Source organism: Nelumbo lutea, chromosome 4 (assembly GCF_056320005.1).
Source record: "Nelumbo lutea isolate HS-2025 chromosome 4, American lotus-T2T, whole genome shotgun sequence".
NCBI lineage: Eukaryota > Viridiplantae > Streptophyta > Magnoliopsida > Proteales > Nelumbonaceae > Nelumbo > Nelumbo lutea.
Window position 1 is genome coordinate 81064862 of NC_142687.1, and position 15606 is coordinate 81080467.

Sequence of the window (15606 nt, forward strand, 5' to 3'; positions counted from 1 at the left end):
CGATTTTTTAATAATTCGATTTTGGTTTGGTTTTATATTTTATAAATTTGATTTTTAAAAATTTTGACTTATTGAATTTGGTTTTTAACTGAATAAACCGAATGCTCACCCCTAATTCAAAAAGATTGGAGACCAATTGATGGTGGTTTAGTTGGTAGAAATCTGGGGCCAAATCCTATTACCAAAAAAGAGGTTGTAGTGAATGAGCAAGGTTTAACTTAATGCTTTGGCTGTTTAACAGGCTGTGGAACATGCCAGTAATAGAATACATAGAGCCCTCACCTTTCACAGGCCCATGAATTTATTACGAAACCTCATCATTGCTTGCACAGCCCACTGAACAGCCGAAATGTTCAGCTAATCCCAATTCGTAGCGAACATCCTTTCAAAGTAATTTGGGCTCTTCAGATTTATACTAGTTTATATGATATCTGTGTGGGGCCCAGCTCAGAAAGCTAGAAGCCGTTTCAGCCCTCCCAAATGCACTTTGTCTGGAGCAGGACCTGGAGTTTATACATCGGACATGTGAAGGCCAATAGGCCTGTTCATGTTACTCTGCTTTGGGCCAAGCCCATTAATATCTTGGCAAAAGCTAAACCTAAGCCTGGCCCATGAACAAGGTCAAATGTCCGGTCAGTGCTTCGGCTTTGGTCATATGATCCCTGGTGGTGGTGGGCTTGTATTTATTTATAATTCTAAATTCTATATTCTTAAAATTCCTCACCATAAGTTTAATTGCCTAAACACATTTGTAATTAAGGCCATGTTTGTTTGGGGTGAAAAATCGAACCAGGGTAAACGTTACACCCTGGTTCAATTTTCCACATGTTTGGAAAGTGTGTAGTTTTTACACCGTAAATTGGTATAAACTGATTTTTGATTTTTTTACACCGATAATCAATGTAAAATATACATAAAATTATCGGTGTAAAATTAACGTCTCTTTCTTCCCCTCTCTCTCTCTCTTCTTCTTCTTCCTCCTTTTTTCTTTCTCTGTTCCATCACTGTCGCTGCAATCTGAAACTAGGGCGGCAGCGGCAGTGGCGATCTCTCTCTCTCTCCTCCGTCTCTCTTCTTCTTCTTCTTCCCCCTTTTTTTCTTTTTCTGTTTCGTCACCGCCACCAAAACCAGTTGCAACAACAGATCTGAACCCAGGGCAGCAGCGGCACCGGCTCTCTCTCTCTCTCTCTCTCTCTCTCTCTCTCTCTCTTCCTTCTCTCTTCTTCTTCTACACCCCTTTTTTTCTTTCTCTGTTCCGTCACCACTGCTACAACCAGTGCAGCGGCAGATCTGAACCCACCTCCCATCTGTCTCTCTTTCGTTCTCTCTATTTCTCTCTTCTCCTCCTTTTTCTTCTTATTTTTCCTCTGCTTTCCTCCTCCTCTGTGTAAATTTTCACGGTATTTACACCTTGACAACCAAACATGATCGGTGTAAATTTTCAAAATCTACGGGTCCCAACTTCCATCCACAACTAAACTGGTTCACATTTTCCATCAGTATAAAACTGAATTTACACCTAAAACAAATGTAGCCTAAATAGATTATGATGGATTCAATTGTTAAAATCATCTAACATAGTAAGCTTTAGACATTTAGGCTCCATTTGGGAGAAGTAAAATTGCCGGTTTATTTATACTATTAGTTTTTTGTAAGAACGCATTTCTCTTGAAAATGACAGTAAATACAAAATTCAAAACATTTTTGCATTTAAAATTAGAGTAATTTTTGCATCCAAAACGGTATATTTCAATCTTGTGATGCAAACTTTATACTCAAAGTTGAACAATGTTAAAAATGTATATTTCAATCTCGGGATTCATGTTTGTGCCTATCATAACTACAAGTCATTTGATAAGAGTACAGAATTATTATTACGAAAGTAAACCAACTTTGTATTTTCATATCCAAACATATTTTGCATTTGTACTGAACATTTTTCTATTTGCACTCTTTTCAAACATAACCTTAGGTTGTGTTTGGTTGCAGTGTAAATTTATTTGCACTAATACAAATGCATGAGAGTGCAAATGTAAAAAATACAAATTTTTGTTTAATTTTGTTTTAGATTTTACTTTATTCTTCTTCATGTATTAATTTACTTTATTTTTACTGCAATCAAACAAAATAAGTTAAAATTTAAAACAAAAACAGCTCAGAATTTACACTCAAATCATTTGCACTGCCATGGTTTTGCATCAACACAAATTTATTTGCATTACAACCAATCACAGCCTTAGGATTAAATACTAGTTGCATTTTGCATCAATGCAAAAGATTATTGCATGGTTTTGCATCAATGCAAATTCATAAAGTATCATATTTTCCACGATTTCAATTTAAGCAGTAATAGTTTTGTTCCCAAAATGAGGCTGAGTGGAATTTAAACCTTTGCTATGAGTAGGACATGTAATGAATCCAGTCAGATCAGAGACCCTCACTGTGGTTTTGAATTAACAATTCTATCAAGATCATGTTTTTTGTCAAATTTTAAGGTCGTTTGATTAGTAGCAATAGGGGCCTGGTATCCGAATTAGAATGGGCTATTCCGATTTCAACTGTTTGGTTGGGCAGAGTTGGAATCCCATTCCCATTCTCACTGGAAATGAAATCCTATTCTGCTGATTCTAATTTTTATTCCCATTCCTGTCTAAATCAAACAGACTACAGAAATAGATCATTCCAATTCTGATTCCAAATGCAAACCAAATGGACCCTAGTGCTTTGGGTTGTTTTTTAATACTTCGTATTCATACCACTTTTTTTTTTCTTTACACTCAATCCTCATTGATGCAATCATCAATTATCTATGCACGTAACATACCATCTCATCAATTTTCTCTAATCTTCAATGATGCAATGTCAGGTTGAGTTGAGTGGGGTTGTGTTGAAGTTCAATTAAGAGATTGAAAGGCATGAACCCAATTTAACTTTGGTGTTATTATTGCCGAAGCAGCTTTACTCTGTCCCCTATATATAATTAACTAGCGGGGACCCGTGCAATGCACGGAATTTATTAAACGAAAGATAAATAATAAAAATGTTCATTTACTAAAATACTCTTATAATTTTATGGATTTATTAAAATCTACCCTATAGTTTGTATTTTACTAAAACACCACTTATAATTTGCATTGGATAAAATCAATTTTTCATTAGATGATAGTGGAAAATGACTATGTTGGCACTAATGTTCATTTAAATAAATTTAATCAAAAGAAAATAGAAATAAAAATATCATTCATGTCCTTAATAAGACAAGGGCAACCACACTATTGGTTATATTTGACCAATTTTGTTTTCTGTATAAAAAAATGTTAAGGGTATTTTTGGAATAAAAATCATGAGCCTAGTGACACAACAAACAATCCTTAATGAAAGGTTGACTAAGTAAATAAGTTGTAAAATACATGAGATGTTTTAGTAAAATGAAAACTATACGGTAGGTTTAAGTAAATATATAAAAAACTATAAGGTGTGTTCTAGTAAACGGCCCTAATAAAAATATATAAGAGTATACAATTGTTTTATATTTTCAACTTTTTAAATAATTAATAATTATTCATATTTTATATACTACTTTTAATAATTTTTTTATAATACAAAAATAACAATAATTAATTTCAGTTAGGTTTATCCATTAAACTTATGAAACCGACTAACTAGATCAACTCGACCCGAGTTGGTCGGTTTTCTAGTATTTTTGGTCAATTTTGGTTAAAAAATTTTCCAATTCGACCAAGTTAGATTAGTTTCACTTTGGCCATTTGTAAACCGACCAAAACCGAACAACCTAACCATGGATATATATTAATATTTTTATATTTTAAATATAATTTTTAATATGAAAAAGTGAGAAATTTACCATATTTCATAGTCTAAAATGTTTTATTTCAGATATCTAATTTTTAAATTTATTTTTTAATAATTTCTTTGTAATTTTTAAAATTAAATTTAACTTTTCAATTTAAATCATTTGAACCGACTGACCTTTGGTTTAATATATATATATATAGTTAAAATTAATTAACTACCATAATTAATTTAATTAAGTAATAAATATTGATATTAAATAAATACTATAATTAATAAAAATTACCACAATTAAATAACACTAATTTAATAAATAATACAATTGTATACTCTTATGAAACCGACTAACCAGATCAACTTGACCCGAGTTGGTTGGTTTTCTAGTAATTTAGGTCGACTTTGGTTAAAAACTTTTCCAATTCGATCAAGTTGGATTAGTTTCACTTTGGCCATTTGTAAACCGACCAAAACCGAACAACCTAACCATGGATATATATTAATATTTTATATTTTAAATATAAAAAAGTGAGAAATTTCCCATATTTTATAGTCTAAAATGTTTTATTTCACATATCTAATTTTTAAATTTATTAATAATTGCATTGTAATTTTTAAAATTAAATTTAACTTTTCAATTTAAATCATTTGAACCGACTAACCTTTGGTTTAATATATATATATATACAATTGTATACTCTTAGCCATGTGATCACCATACATTAATTTAAACTCCTATAACAAAACAAAAATATATTTATACATAATAATAAATAATAAAATATTGAATAACAAATAATAAAATATTTATTAACAATAAATACAGTTAATTAATAAAAATACCATAAACAAAAAAGTACTACTAAATTTTACTAATATTTAAATAAATACCATAATTAAATTAAATATATACCGTATTTAAAATAATGTTAACAAGTTCTGTTAATGAATTAAATAAACACCGTTAGTTGAAATAAATACTGTAATGATTGAAAAATACTGTATTTATAACTGTATTTAAATAACAGTAATTTAATACTGTAGTTAAATAAAAATTGTTAGCCAAAAGAAATACCTTATTTTAATAAATACTGTAATTAATAAATACCATAATTAAATAAATATTGTAATTAATAAATACTGTTAAATTTTATGGCTATTTAAATAAATACCATTAGTTGAAATAAATACTGTAATTAAATAACAGTAATTTAATACAAAAATAAAATCAATATCGTTAGCAATTTAATAAAAAATAACACAACTAAATTAATAAAACTATGCTACAATTGAATAATAATAATTTAATACTGTAATTGAATTAAATAAATACCATATTTAAATAATGCTAATGAATACTGTTAAACAATTAAATAAATACTGTTAGTTGAAATAATTAATTAAATACTGGAATTAATAATAAAAATAGTTAATTAATAAAGAATACCGAAATTAAATAATAGTATTACTGCTAAATTTAATTACTATTTAAATAAATACCGAAATTAATGTTATTTAATTAACAGTAATTTCGGTATTTAATTAAATAGATGTAAAATTTACCAGTAATTTAATACCATAATTAAATAAAATAATTTAATACTGCTAGTTAAAATAAATAATTAAATTTTACTATTTTTAAATAAATACCAAAATTACTGTTGTTTATTTAACAGTAATTTCAGTATTTAATTAAATAGCAGTAAAATTTTGCAGTAATTTAATATCGTATCTATTATTAATAATAAATACTGTAATTAATTAGCAGTAATTTAATACCGTAATTAAATAAAATAAATACCGAAATTAATAAAAAACACCATAATAATAAATACTGTTATTAAATAATGAATAAAGTATTTATTATTAATAATAAATGCTTTAATTAATAAAAATACTATAATTAATTAACGGTAATTCAATACCGTAATTAAATAAAAGTATTAATAAAAAACACTGTAATTAATTAACAATAATTTAATACCGTAATTAAATAAAATAAATACCGAAACTAATAAAAACACCATAATAATAAATATTGTTATTAAACAATACCATAATTAATAAAAAAATATACTGTTAAATGTTGTTATTTAATAAGAGGTAGTTATAAATTTTGTTAATTAAATGGACCTGGCTGACGTGTCCCGCATATGCTCCATGACCCACACCTATATTTAAATACGGTTAACTAAATTGACCGGGTCGCATATGCTCCATACCCGATGGTTAACCATCATCATCTTCACCCGAATAATGTCTAGTGTGTTTACTCGATTGAGCGAACACAGTAGAGTAAAACCCGACTTAAACAAACGAAAAAAAAATTACAGAGGATGGAAGAGTCAATCAGAAAGTCTCCTGATGATGTTTCTTTTCAAGAAAGCATTTAAAGAACGAAAACCACAGTCAAATAACGGATAAAAAATGGAAAAAAAAAGTGTTAAGAGTTTGTTAAAATTACGGAGCAAAAAAAAAAAAAAAGAACAGATATAAAACGACAAAACATAAAGTCTTCGATTGGGAAATTGAATTAAAACACTTTATTTTATTGGGCAGTTTTTAAAATGATATGGAATTTAAAAAACAAAAAATTCAAAAAAAAGGAGAAATTTTTTTTGACGGCTTCATTTTGGTCTGAGAAGTGAGAATCATTGTAATTTTTTTCTTAAAAATAAAAGGAAATAAAAAGGAATGCTTATTTGGATTTATTATTAAGTGTTTATTCAATATAAGTGTTTATTTCCTTTCTGGCCCATCTTAGCCTCCCACATCATTTTCAAAATACCTATATTAACCCTATTTAAAATAAGTGTTTTTTCACCTAATGTTCAATAGCTTATTAGAATAAACACTTATTTCCCCACCTTTTCCTCCAAACCAAACACAGTCAAGGAAAAACAGAAGATTTTGTTGTTAGGGCCTAGTCGTGCAAGTCGGGCAGGCTGGATTGGGTTTAAGGTCATCATAAATATTGGGCCTAAGGCCAAGGTTAGATTTAGCCTGTGTTCAAGCCCGATCTTTTCAAGCTAGGCCCAGCTCAAATTGAAAATTGACATACTCGAGTTGGGCCCAAGCCCAACCTGAGCTTGGTTTGGTTAATTGGGCTCAAGTTGCCCTGTTAGTCCAAATGTACATGAACTTATTTATTTATTATCACTAATATAATAGAAAAGCCCAGGACCAGTGCCAGCCCAATGACTGAAATTCCATTTTACTCTAACCTGTTTATAATTCCATTTTCACCTTTCAGCAACTTTTCACAATGACTCACTTGCACACAAAATGGAAAAGCAACCAAAAAATGCAAGTTTGATGGTTGTAATTGTCAATTGTATCTAGACATTAAAAGGTCTAAATGCTAGAACATGTTGAAGTGATTGAAAATCAGATTGAATCCCGACCATTCTTTTAACATAAATGTGAATATTTCATATTTTCTTGTATGCTGAATGTTGCATGTTTAAGTAGGTAGGTAGTATGCGCTCTTATAATTAGGGAGTGTCAATTGGACTAAATTTGGTCCAATCCAATCTGATTTAATATAAATTCATTACAGATGGGCCATGTCCAATTCAATCAAATGAATATTTTGGATTAGACTTGTTCATGAGCCAGGTAGCTCGACGGACTGGCCTAGCCCAACCTGATTTAAAGTTGGGCTTGGATAGGATTTCAGGCCCACGAGCTTGGGCTTTCTCAAAAAGGCTTGGCCCTAGCCTGAGACCAATTTAATAATGTATTATATAATAAAAATATTATATATATTCTTTATTTTTCTTCTCTTTTTTCAAGTAATAATGAGATCTTTGATTATTTTTTAGGTTTTGAGGTCTTTTAATATAAATAAAATATTTTTAATTGGATTAAAAAGTTAAAAAAAATATTTTTTCCAAATTCTGGCTAGGCTCGGGCTTCAGGCTTTATATGAGGGCTAGGCTCTAGCTCAAGACCTAGGCCCGACGGTCGGACCGGGCTTGGGCTCGGGCCTGAACACATTCTGTTAATGTAGAGGCAAAGCCTGGCCTGGCCCAACCAGTGTACATGTCTACTTTGGACCATTTTAGATCGGTCCAATTCAATGACTGAACCGTCCGATCTGTTCAAATTGGATTTAATTTAGAAAGGTTACAACCCAAACTTGGTCCATTGACATCTGTATTTTTATCTTCTACTAATGAATCAGATATTGGTTCAATCCAATCCAAACCAATATAAAGGCCATTACGGATGGACCAGGTTTGATCCAATCCAATAACTACTTTGGACCATTAAGCCTGATCTGGTCCAATTAAATGTGTCTTAGTCCCATCAATCTGTCCAAATTGATTTTGATTTTGACAGGATCCAACCCAAAACTGATCTATTGACACCCCATCTTGATATTTCAGTACCTTTGGTCTTGGCAATAGATATTTTAAACGATTCAAATGAGTGAAAATTTTAAAATATTAGGATTAATTGTGTTGTGAAAATATCATCACCCCTCACTCTCATACCTTGAAAGCACGACTCTCCTGATGTTGAGTCTTACCTCTTCAAAATTGACTGAAAGATCCATTCTAAACCACCCTCATGTCCTTTGAAAATAAAGAAAAGAAACAACAAATAAATAGTGTATGTCCTGCCACAATCAACATTATTTTCATTTCCTTGGTTGCTTAGCCAAACAAACAGTCAGCCATCGGCCATTCGATTACGCTAAACTGGTGTGATATTCCACTTTGGATCTGCTACTCACAAAATGGTCCCACATCTATAGTTTATACCCACGAAACTGTAATGTCCCGTGAATCTGTGGAAACAACTTGTGGGTAATAGACTAATAGATTCGAGCATGCAATATTCAGCTTTTACATAAATAAATGGGTGTCGGTTAAGTTACCTCTGATCGTTCTTTTTTGCAAATTATTCATACTCAATGGCTCTGATTTCAAACATCTAGAGGTACCAATGGGTTGGATCCCGGTAGACTGGACCCGATAAAATCTACAATTTTAGACTCAACCGAATTGATAGGCAATCAGGTCTAACCCGGTGGAATCAATTCTGAAGCAATAAAAATCGAAACAATATTATCAAGAACCAGAACCAATTCAATCAATTTGGGTCTATCGGATCCAACCCGACCCATTGACAACCCTACAAGCATCAAAGCAGAAATAGTGATTCGGTTCGTCGCCAAAAATGAGGAATGCAGGACCATTCGTTAGTTAGCTACTACCATGAGTAACTCTGGGGCCCATCCCATCGACTTCTCTAGATTGGTATAGGCCACAGATTATCCACAAAGCCTTGACTCGAAGGATACGTTTGAGCACGTCGGTTTCGAAAATGTAATATCTCCTAGTTGGACTGACGTGGAAGTGTTTGGTTGGTTCTGTTACGATAAGAAGTGTGTGTACACAACGAACCCAGACCAAACTATATTGCTTACTAGCATTATCGTCTCTCAACGTTGCTATCCTCGCACCACTACAGCCCAGCTCAGCGACGACGAGCAATGGCAGCAAACGTGGCCGGTGTTACTCTCTCTGCCAACGGAGTGGTGGCTAAGGCAGACTCGACCAAGGTTCAGAGCTTTGGATATCCTTGCCTGAACCACCCATGGAGGATGAACCAGTGCTTCAGGAGTGGTCGTTTACACGTCAGAACCATGGCCACCACACCAGAGAGCATCTCGGACAAAGTGAACGAGAGCATCAAGAATGCCCAGGAGACATGCGCCAGTGACCCAGCAAGCGGTGAGTGCGTCGCTGCGTGGGACGAGGTCGAGGAGTTGAGCGCTGCAGCAAGCCATATACGACTCAAGCAGAAGGAAAAAGACGCAGACCCACTGGAACACTTCTGCAAGGACAACCCAGAAACAGAAGAATGTCGCACATACGAAGACTGAGAAATCTGAAGGTTCTCTGTCTACTAGTTCCCCACCTGCATGCCTATAAAACTTGGATGTTAATCAGTTGCTTATTTAGTTTTGTGTTCATTAAAATTAGAGAGGAAAGAGAGGAGGAATGGATCGGTTGATGGAGATAAAGACATCTGAGCACAACTCAGGAGCTTAATTAGTCCATCTCAACCGCCTGTACAAGAAAGGGTTTGGCAGTTCTGGCCTGTTAATTTCTTGGGCCAAAAAGCTTTGTGTTGGAGTGTGTCATGTGTGGCTCCTTTTCACAAGCCAAAAGCTCAAATATCTTCCCCATCTTGTTAGAAATTGTTGGGTCTGGGGCAAGTTCTATTAGTTGCAGTCTGTATCCATGTTGATCTATGCATGTATTAATCTCTTAGCTTTTTAAAGAGTTTGAATTGAAATTTTCTCCGCCAACCATCTAGGTCACTCCGAAGATCTCTGTTCTCTGTTCATGCGGCAAATTCTAGCCAAAATCACTCAGCCTCAAGTTTTCTTCTTCATCAATCAGACTATTACCAAAATTCAAAGAAAACAGGAATGATAAATCTACTCTGCGATTACTCGTGTCAATGTGAAGTGGGAGTATTGCTAATAATACTCTCGCAATTTGCAAGTAACTAAGATTAGAGATAACGAGATATAATCTTATCACTATTAGTCGATGAAGGGATTTTTGTCTTTTCACATGAGATTATGTTGATAATTAGGGATGAACATCTCTGCCCAGGCCCACATTGCCTGGCCCAGTTCTGGGAATGCATTATCAGGCCCAGGATATGGGAAAGATATTATATGGTAATATATATATATATATATATACAAGAAAGTCCACATCACCATGCCTCTCCTTGTTCTATTTTCCTCACCCTGCATTCTCCTTGACTTTATCTCCTCTCCCCTTCCCACCACCCATATTAAGCCAACTCAACACCCTCTATCTTTATTTCCTAATTAACTAGCTCAATATATTTCACCTAAAATCTCTCTCTACAACTCATGTTTCTCACTCTCTCTACCCAAATAATTATTCTCCTTAACTAGCTCAACTCTCTCTTTCTCTCTCTCTCTCTATATATATTTGATCCATTTAACTAAAGTGATGTGATTTATTGGATCGGTATGGTTTAGTTTTCATTAATCCGACCCAGTTACAACCCATTTACTTTAATGGTATATTGTTTATAATTAATAATTTCATTTTATTTTATTATAATTCAAACCAAAATAAATAAATTATTTTGTGATTAATTAAAAATTCTCAAACAATATTACTATTTTTAATAATTCATAATTTTCATTTTAGTAATATTTTTTGGGATCAATTACTAATGTTGTTGACAATTTACTAATAGTTTACCTTAATTTTTTTAGGATTAATTGAAAATACCAAAGTTCACTTAAAATCTATTATTTATATCCATGATTTATTAAAATTTTCCATAATTTATTACCAAAATATATTACTATTTTTAGTAATTAATATTAGTGATATATTAATAATTCATGATTAACTAATTAGTGATATATTACCAAAAAATTAATTAATTAATTACCAATAATAATTAATTATTTTATTAATATTAAATTTTAAGAATTAATAATTGTTTCATGAATAATTAAATTAACTATTATTACTATTAATAATAGTAATATTTTTATAAATTAAGAATTATAAAATTTACTAATTCATAATCAAGAATTATTAACTATAGTTATAAATTTATTAATATTTTTTAAATATTAATTATAAAGTTTAAAAATAATAATTAACTATTTTGTGAACAATTAAAAATACCATAAAATATTAGTATTCTTAATAATTAATATTACTATTAGTTACTATAAATTAAAATTAGTGCTATTAATTACTAGGGGGAAGGCTCTAGCTCGAACCGAGCTCGAGCCTTGTACTATTCGACTCGAATCGGCTCAAATCCACCCCTACCCCTAACTCTTTTTGCCTAAAGTTCTTTTAACAATGCTCATGCATCACACAGGTCCCCACTATATATATATAGCAAAACAATCCATGTCACCATGCCTCTCCTTACTCCATTACCCCAACCCTTCATTCTCCTCCCCTCTTCCCCTTACTCCCATTAAGCCATGTCACCATTTCCAACACAATTACTTAAATATTCTTACAATCTCTTTCCTAAGATATCTCCTCTAAGTCATTAGGAAGTACCATGTTACACCCTTTCCCAATTAATTCCTAAAATCTCTTCCCCCAGTCTATATCCATTATCTCTCATTTAAAACATTCATATTAATTAATAAATAGTTAAATACGATTAATATTTAATCCAACCCATACTCAATGATTTTTAATAATATTTTTACCAAAAGTTAATAATACGGTTAGTAAATTACCAACAATTAAGCATTCTTATTAGTACGGTAAATTACTGAAAAATTAATAAATACTATTATTAATTAACTTATCATAACATTTTAAAGTATTTTGGGTAAATGGTGTTATATTCATGTTAATTAACAACATTTTATAAAAATTGAAAACTCTTTAACTAATTCTTATAAATTTGAGAAGTTAGAATTATATTTAACAATTACCAAAAAGCATAAAACTTTAGTTATTTCTATTATTATAGTTAATAACCAAATACAAATGGGGGAATAAAATATTATAATGTTGGAAAATGAAATTATTAATTAAATTATATTGGAAAATAAAAGATAAATTAGTGTAATTTTGTTAGTAAACTACTCAATAATAACAATTTAAAATAATTTCCAATAAATCTCCATGATTACACAAATGTAAAAATTTTTTCAAAAATTTTCACAAAACTACATTTTCATAAAATAACATTTTGGAAACTAAAAGATATAATATTGTACTTTTGGTAATTTTTTGAAAGTTTATTTAAAATGTATTAAATAATTATTGAAAATTATTGGAATACTTTGGAAATTTTAGGAACATTTATTACATTTGATAGATTTTGGAAAACTATTGAAAAGTTATGTAATTTGCATTGTAAATTATTGAAAATTGTTAAAGATAAATGAGTATTGGTAAGGGAAAACTACACTTTGAACCAATAATTACACAAGTTAAGATAAAAATAAATTTGAAAATTTTTTCAAAATTACGCAAATATAATAAATTTTCCAAAACTTTCATAAAATTACATTTTTGAAAATTAAAGACAATTTAGTGTAATTTTATAAATTTACCATGTGGCTAATACTTAGTATATCCTTTTGATCATTTTTGTCATCAAATTGAATAATGGGTTGACGAGAAGTGGGTGCCTTGCCTTGAACTCTCTTGACACTGGGGATAGGGTGGAGAAAATTTGAGGATTCCCCATCCTTGATGTGGAGTGGGTAACTTGCCCTAAGCTCACCCAACACTAAGAATGAGATAGGGAAATTCCAGGATTCCTTGTCCAAAATAGGGAGTGGGTGCCTTGCCTTGAATCCACCTAACATTGGGGACAAAGCAGGGATGGGGTAGAATGTCTTGACTATAGGGTGAGGATAGGGATGGGGTGCCCCTCCCCGAACCCACCCTATTGCCATTTCAACACAATTGTTAATTATTAGTAAAATTAATAATAAAAATGTTAGCTTTTGTAATTTATACATTTAAAGTCAATCAAAATTTAATTTAAAAATAATGAAAATAATAAAAGTTATTAAAATTACTACAAATGATTAATAAAATTAAATTTATTAAAAATATTTGTTCATATTAATATAACAATAATTATTTTCTGTAAATAAACATTAAATGAAAAATACAATTATTAAAATTTTAAATAATAACAATAACTTTGAATATTTTTAGTTAATTAAAGTCAAATTTTAACTATTAATTTATCAATTAATTAATAGTAAATAAAATTATTCAATATTTCAGATTTTCCAATGCATCACACGGATCCTTGCTTCTCTTGCTTCAATATATATGTAGCAAGACAGTCTAAATCACCTTGCTTCCCCTTGCTTTATTACCCCAACCCTGCATTCTCATTGACTCTCTCTCCTCTCCCCCTTCCCACCACTCCTAATTGCCATCTCAGCACACTCTCTCTTCATTCCTCTCCCTTCCCATTGGGTTCTCTCCCCCCAACCTAACTTCTCTCCTTAATTAGCTAAATATATGTTTTATCCTCTCCTTCACTTCTATCTCTAATTTCCCTATATTCTCTCCACTCTCCCAAAAAAATAGGGCCATAATTTATTTATATTTGGTTTTCCAGAACAAACAATATTTATATCTATAGACGTGATTTCAAGCAAAGAGAGGGGAATGAGGGGAATTAGATGTTTCCTTTAGATTCATGAAATCTTCCATTATTGTCAAATAATCAATTGTTAAATAATAATCTGTTGTTAAATAATCCATTAGTTATGAAAATTATTAAAAAAATCAGGAAAATATTTTACCAAAAATTATGAAATAATTATTTAAAAAATAATCCATTATTTTATAAATATTAAATAATTTAATAATCTACCAAAATTAATAAAAATCCGTTATTTAATAATTTATTGTTATTAATAAATGTTCAAAATTTCAACGTTTAGCATAACTTGCATTAATCACTGTAATTTAATAAATTTTCACTAAATTTTATAATAACAATTTATTGATAAAAGATATTACTAATTAGTGTAATTTACCTATTTCTATAAAATCAATAATTATTGTTAATAATTATCAAATAATTTAGGGAACTCTCTAACTAATAGTCCATAATTATTTCTTAAATAAGTAATTAAAAAAATTAATAAATTAATCTATGAAAAAATTATACAAAACTATTTAAATAATAATCCATTATTATTATTCAACTCAATACTTGTTATAAATTTAGGAAAATTAAACTAGGAAATTAATCTAGTAGAAATTGTTTCATAATTATTTAAATGACAATCCATTATTATTATTCAATAAATAATTATTAACTAATTTAAGAAAATTATTAAGTCTATCCACTTGATAGGGAATGGGTGCCTCGCTCCAAACCCACCTCGCCACTAGGGTTGGGGCAGGGATGGGGTGCCTCATCCTGTGCATCACACGGGCCACCGCTAGTACATACAAAATATTTGATATTACGTAACAACTTTAAAATAAATAAAATTCAAATAATGCAAATATTTTATATATTATTTAAATATTTAAATAACTAATATTTTAAAGGGCTTTTTGATATTACGTAACAACTTTAAAATAAATAAAATTCAAATAATGCAAATATTTTATATATTATTTAAATATTTAAATAACTAATATTTTAAAGGGCTTTTTACAAAATTGTCCCTTCTTAAATTAGGTCAATCATCTATCTTAATCTACCGTACATCGTCTTCCTCATAAATAACCTCATATAGCCAATAGTTTACTAGTAACAATCTATACTATCTATAAAAGAGTGAATGTCCCTTCTTTTTGGAATTTTCATTATCTAAACATACAAAGGGCAGAAAGATGACATATATGTCCTTTACTTTACTCTCACTTTAGAAACTGCCCATGAAAATAGTTGTGCAAATGCACATACACGATTACTAGTAACCAAGAAAAAGCAAAATAACACATCAGTAAATTTGTTGTTTTGGCGTGTTAAAAGAAGAAAAAACAAGTAGTTATTGTTATAATGTTATCCCATTGGAATGAACTAAGCAACAAGTCTTGGTTCGCAACTAACAAGATAGTAGAGTTAATGACGATTAGAGGTGTAAATAGGGTTGTGTCGCCTGCGGCCCGGCATGGCCTAATACAACGGTCCACGAGACGTGCCAGGCCCGGCATGACCATGCGGGGAGTAATGGGCCTAGGGTTTTAGGTCCACGGGCCGGCACAACCCAACCCGTAGCCCGGGTCGTGCTGGGCCGACCCCCAAAAT

At 30.7% G+C, this 15606-nt stretch overlaps 1 pseudogene; it reads left to right on the top strand.

Annotated features, from left to right (window-relative positions):
- The first annotated feature begins 9313 nt into the window (after positions 1-9313).
- Positions 9314-9706, top strand: LOC148861303 (calvin cycle protein CP12-1, chloroplastic pseudogene; annotated as a pseudogene).
- The last annotated feature ends 5900 nt before the right edge of the window (positions 9707-15606 follow it).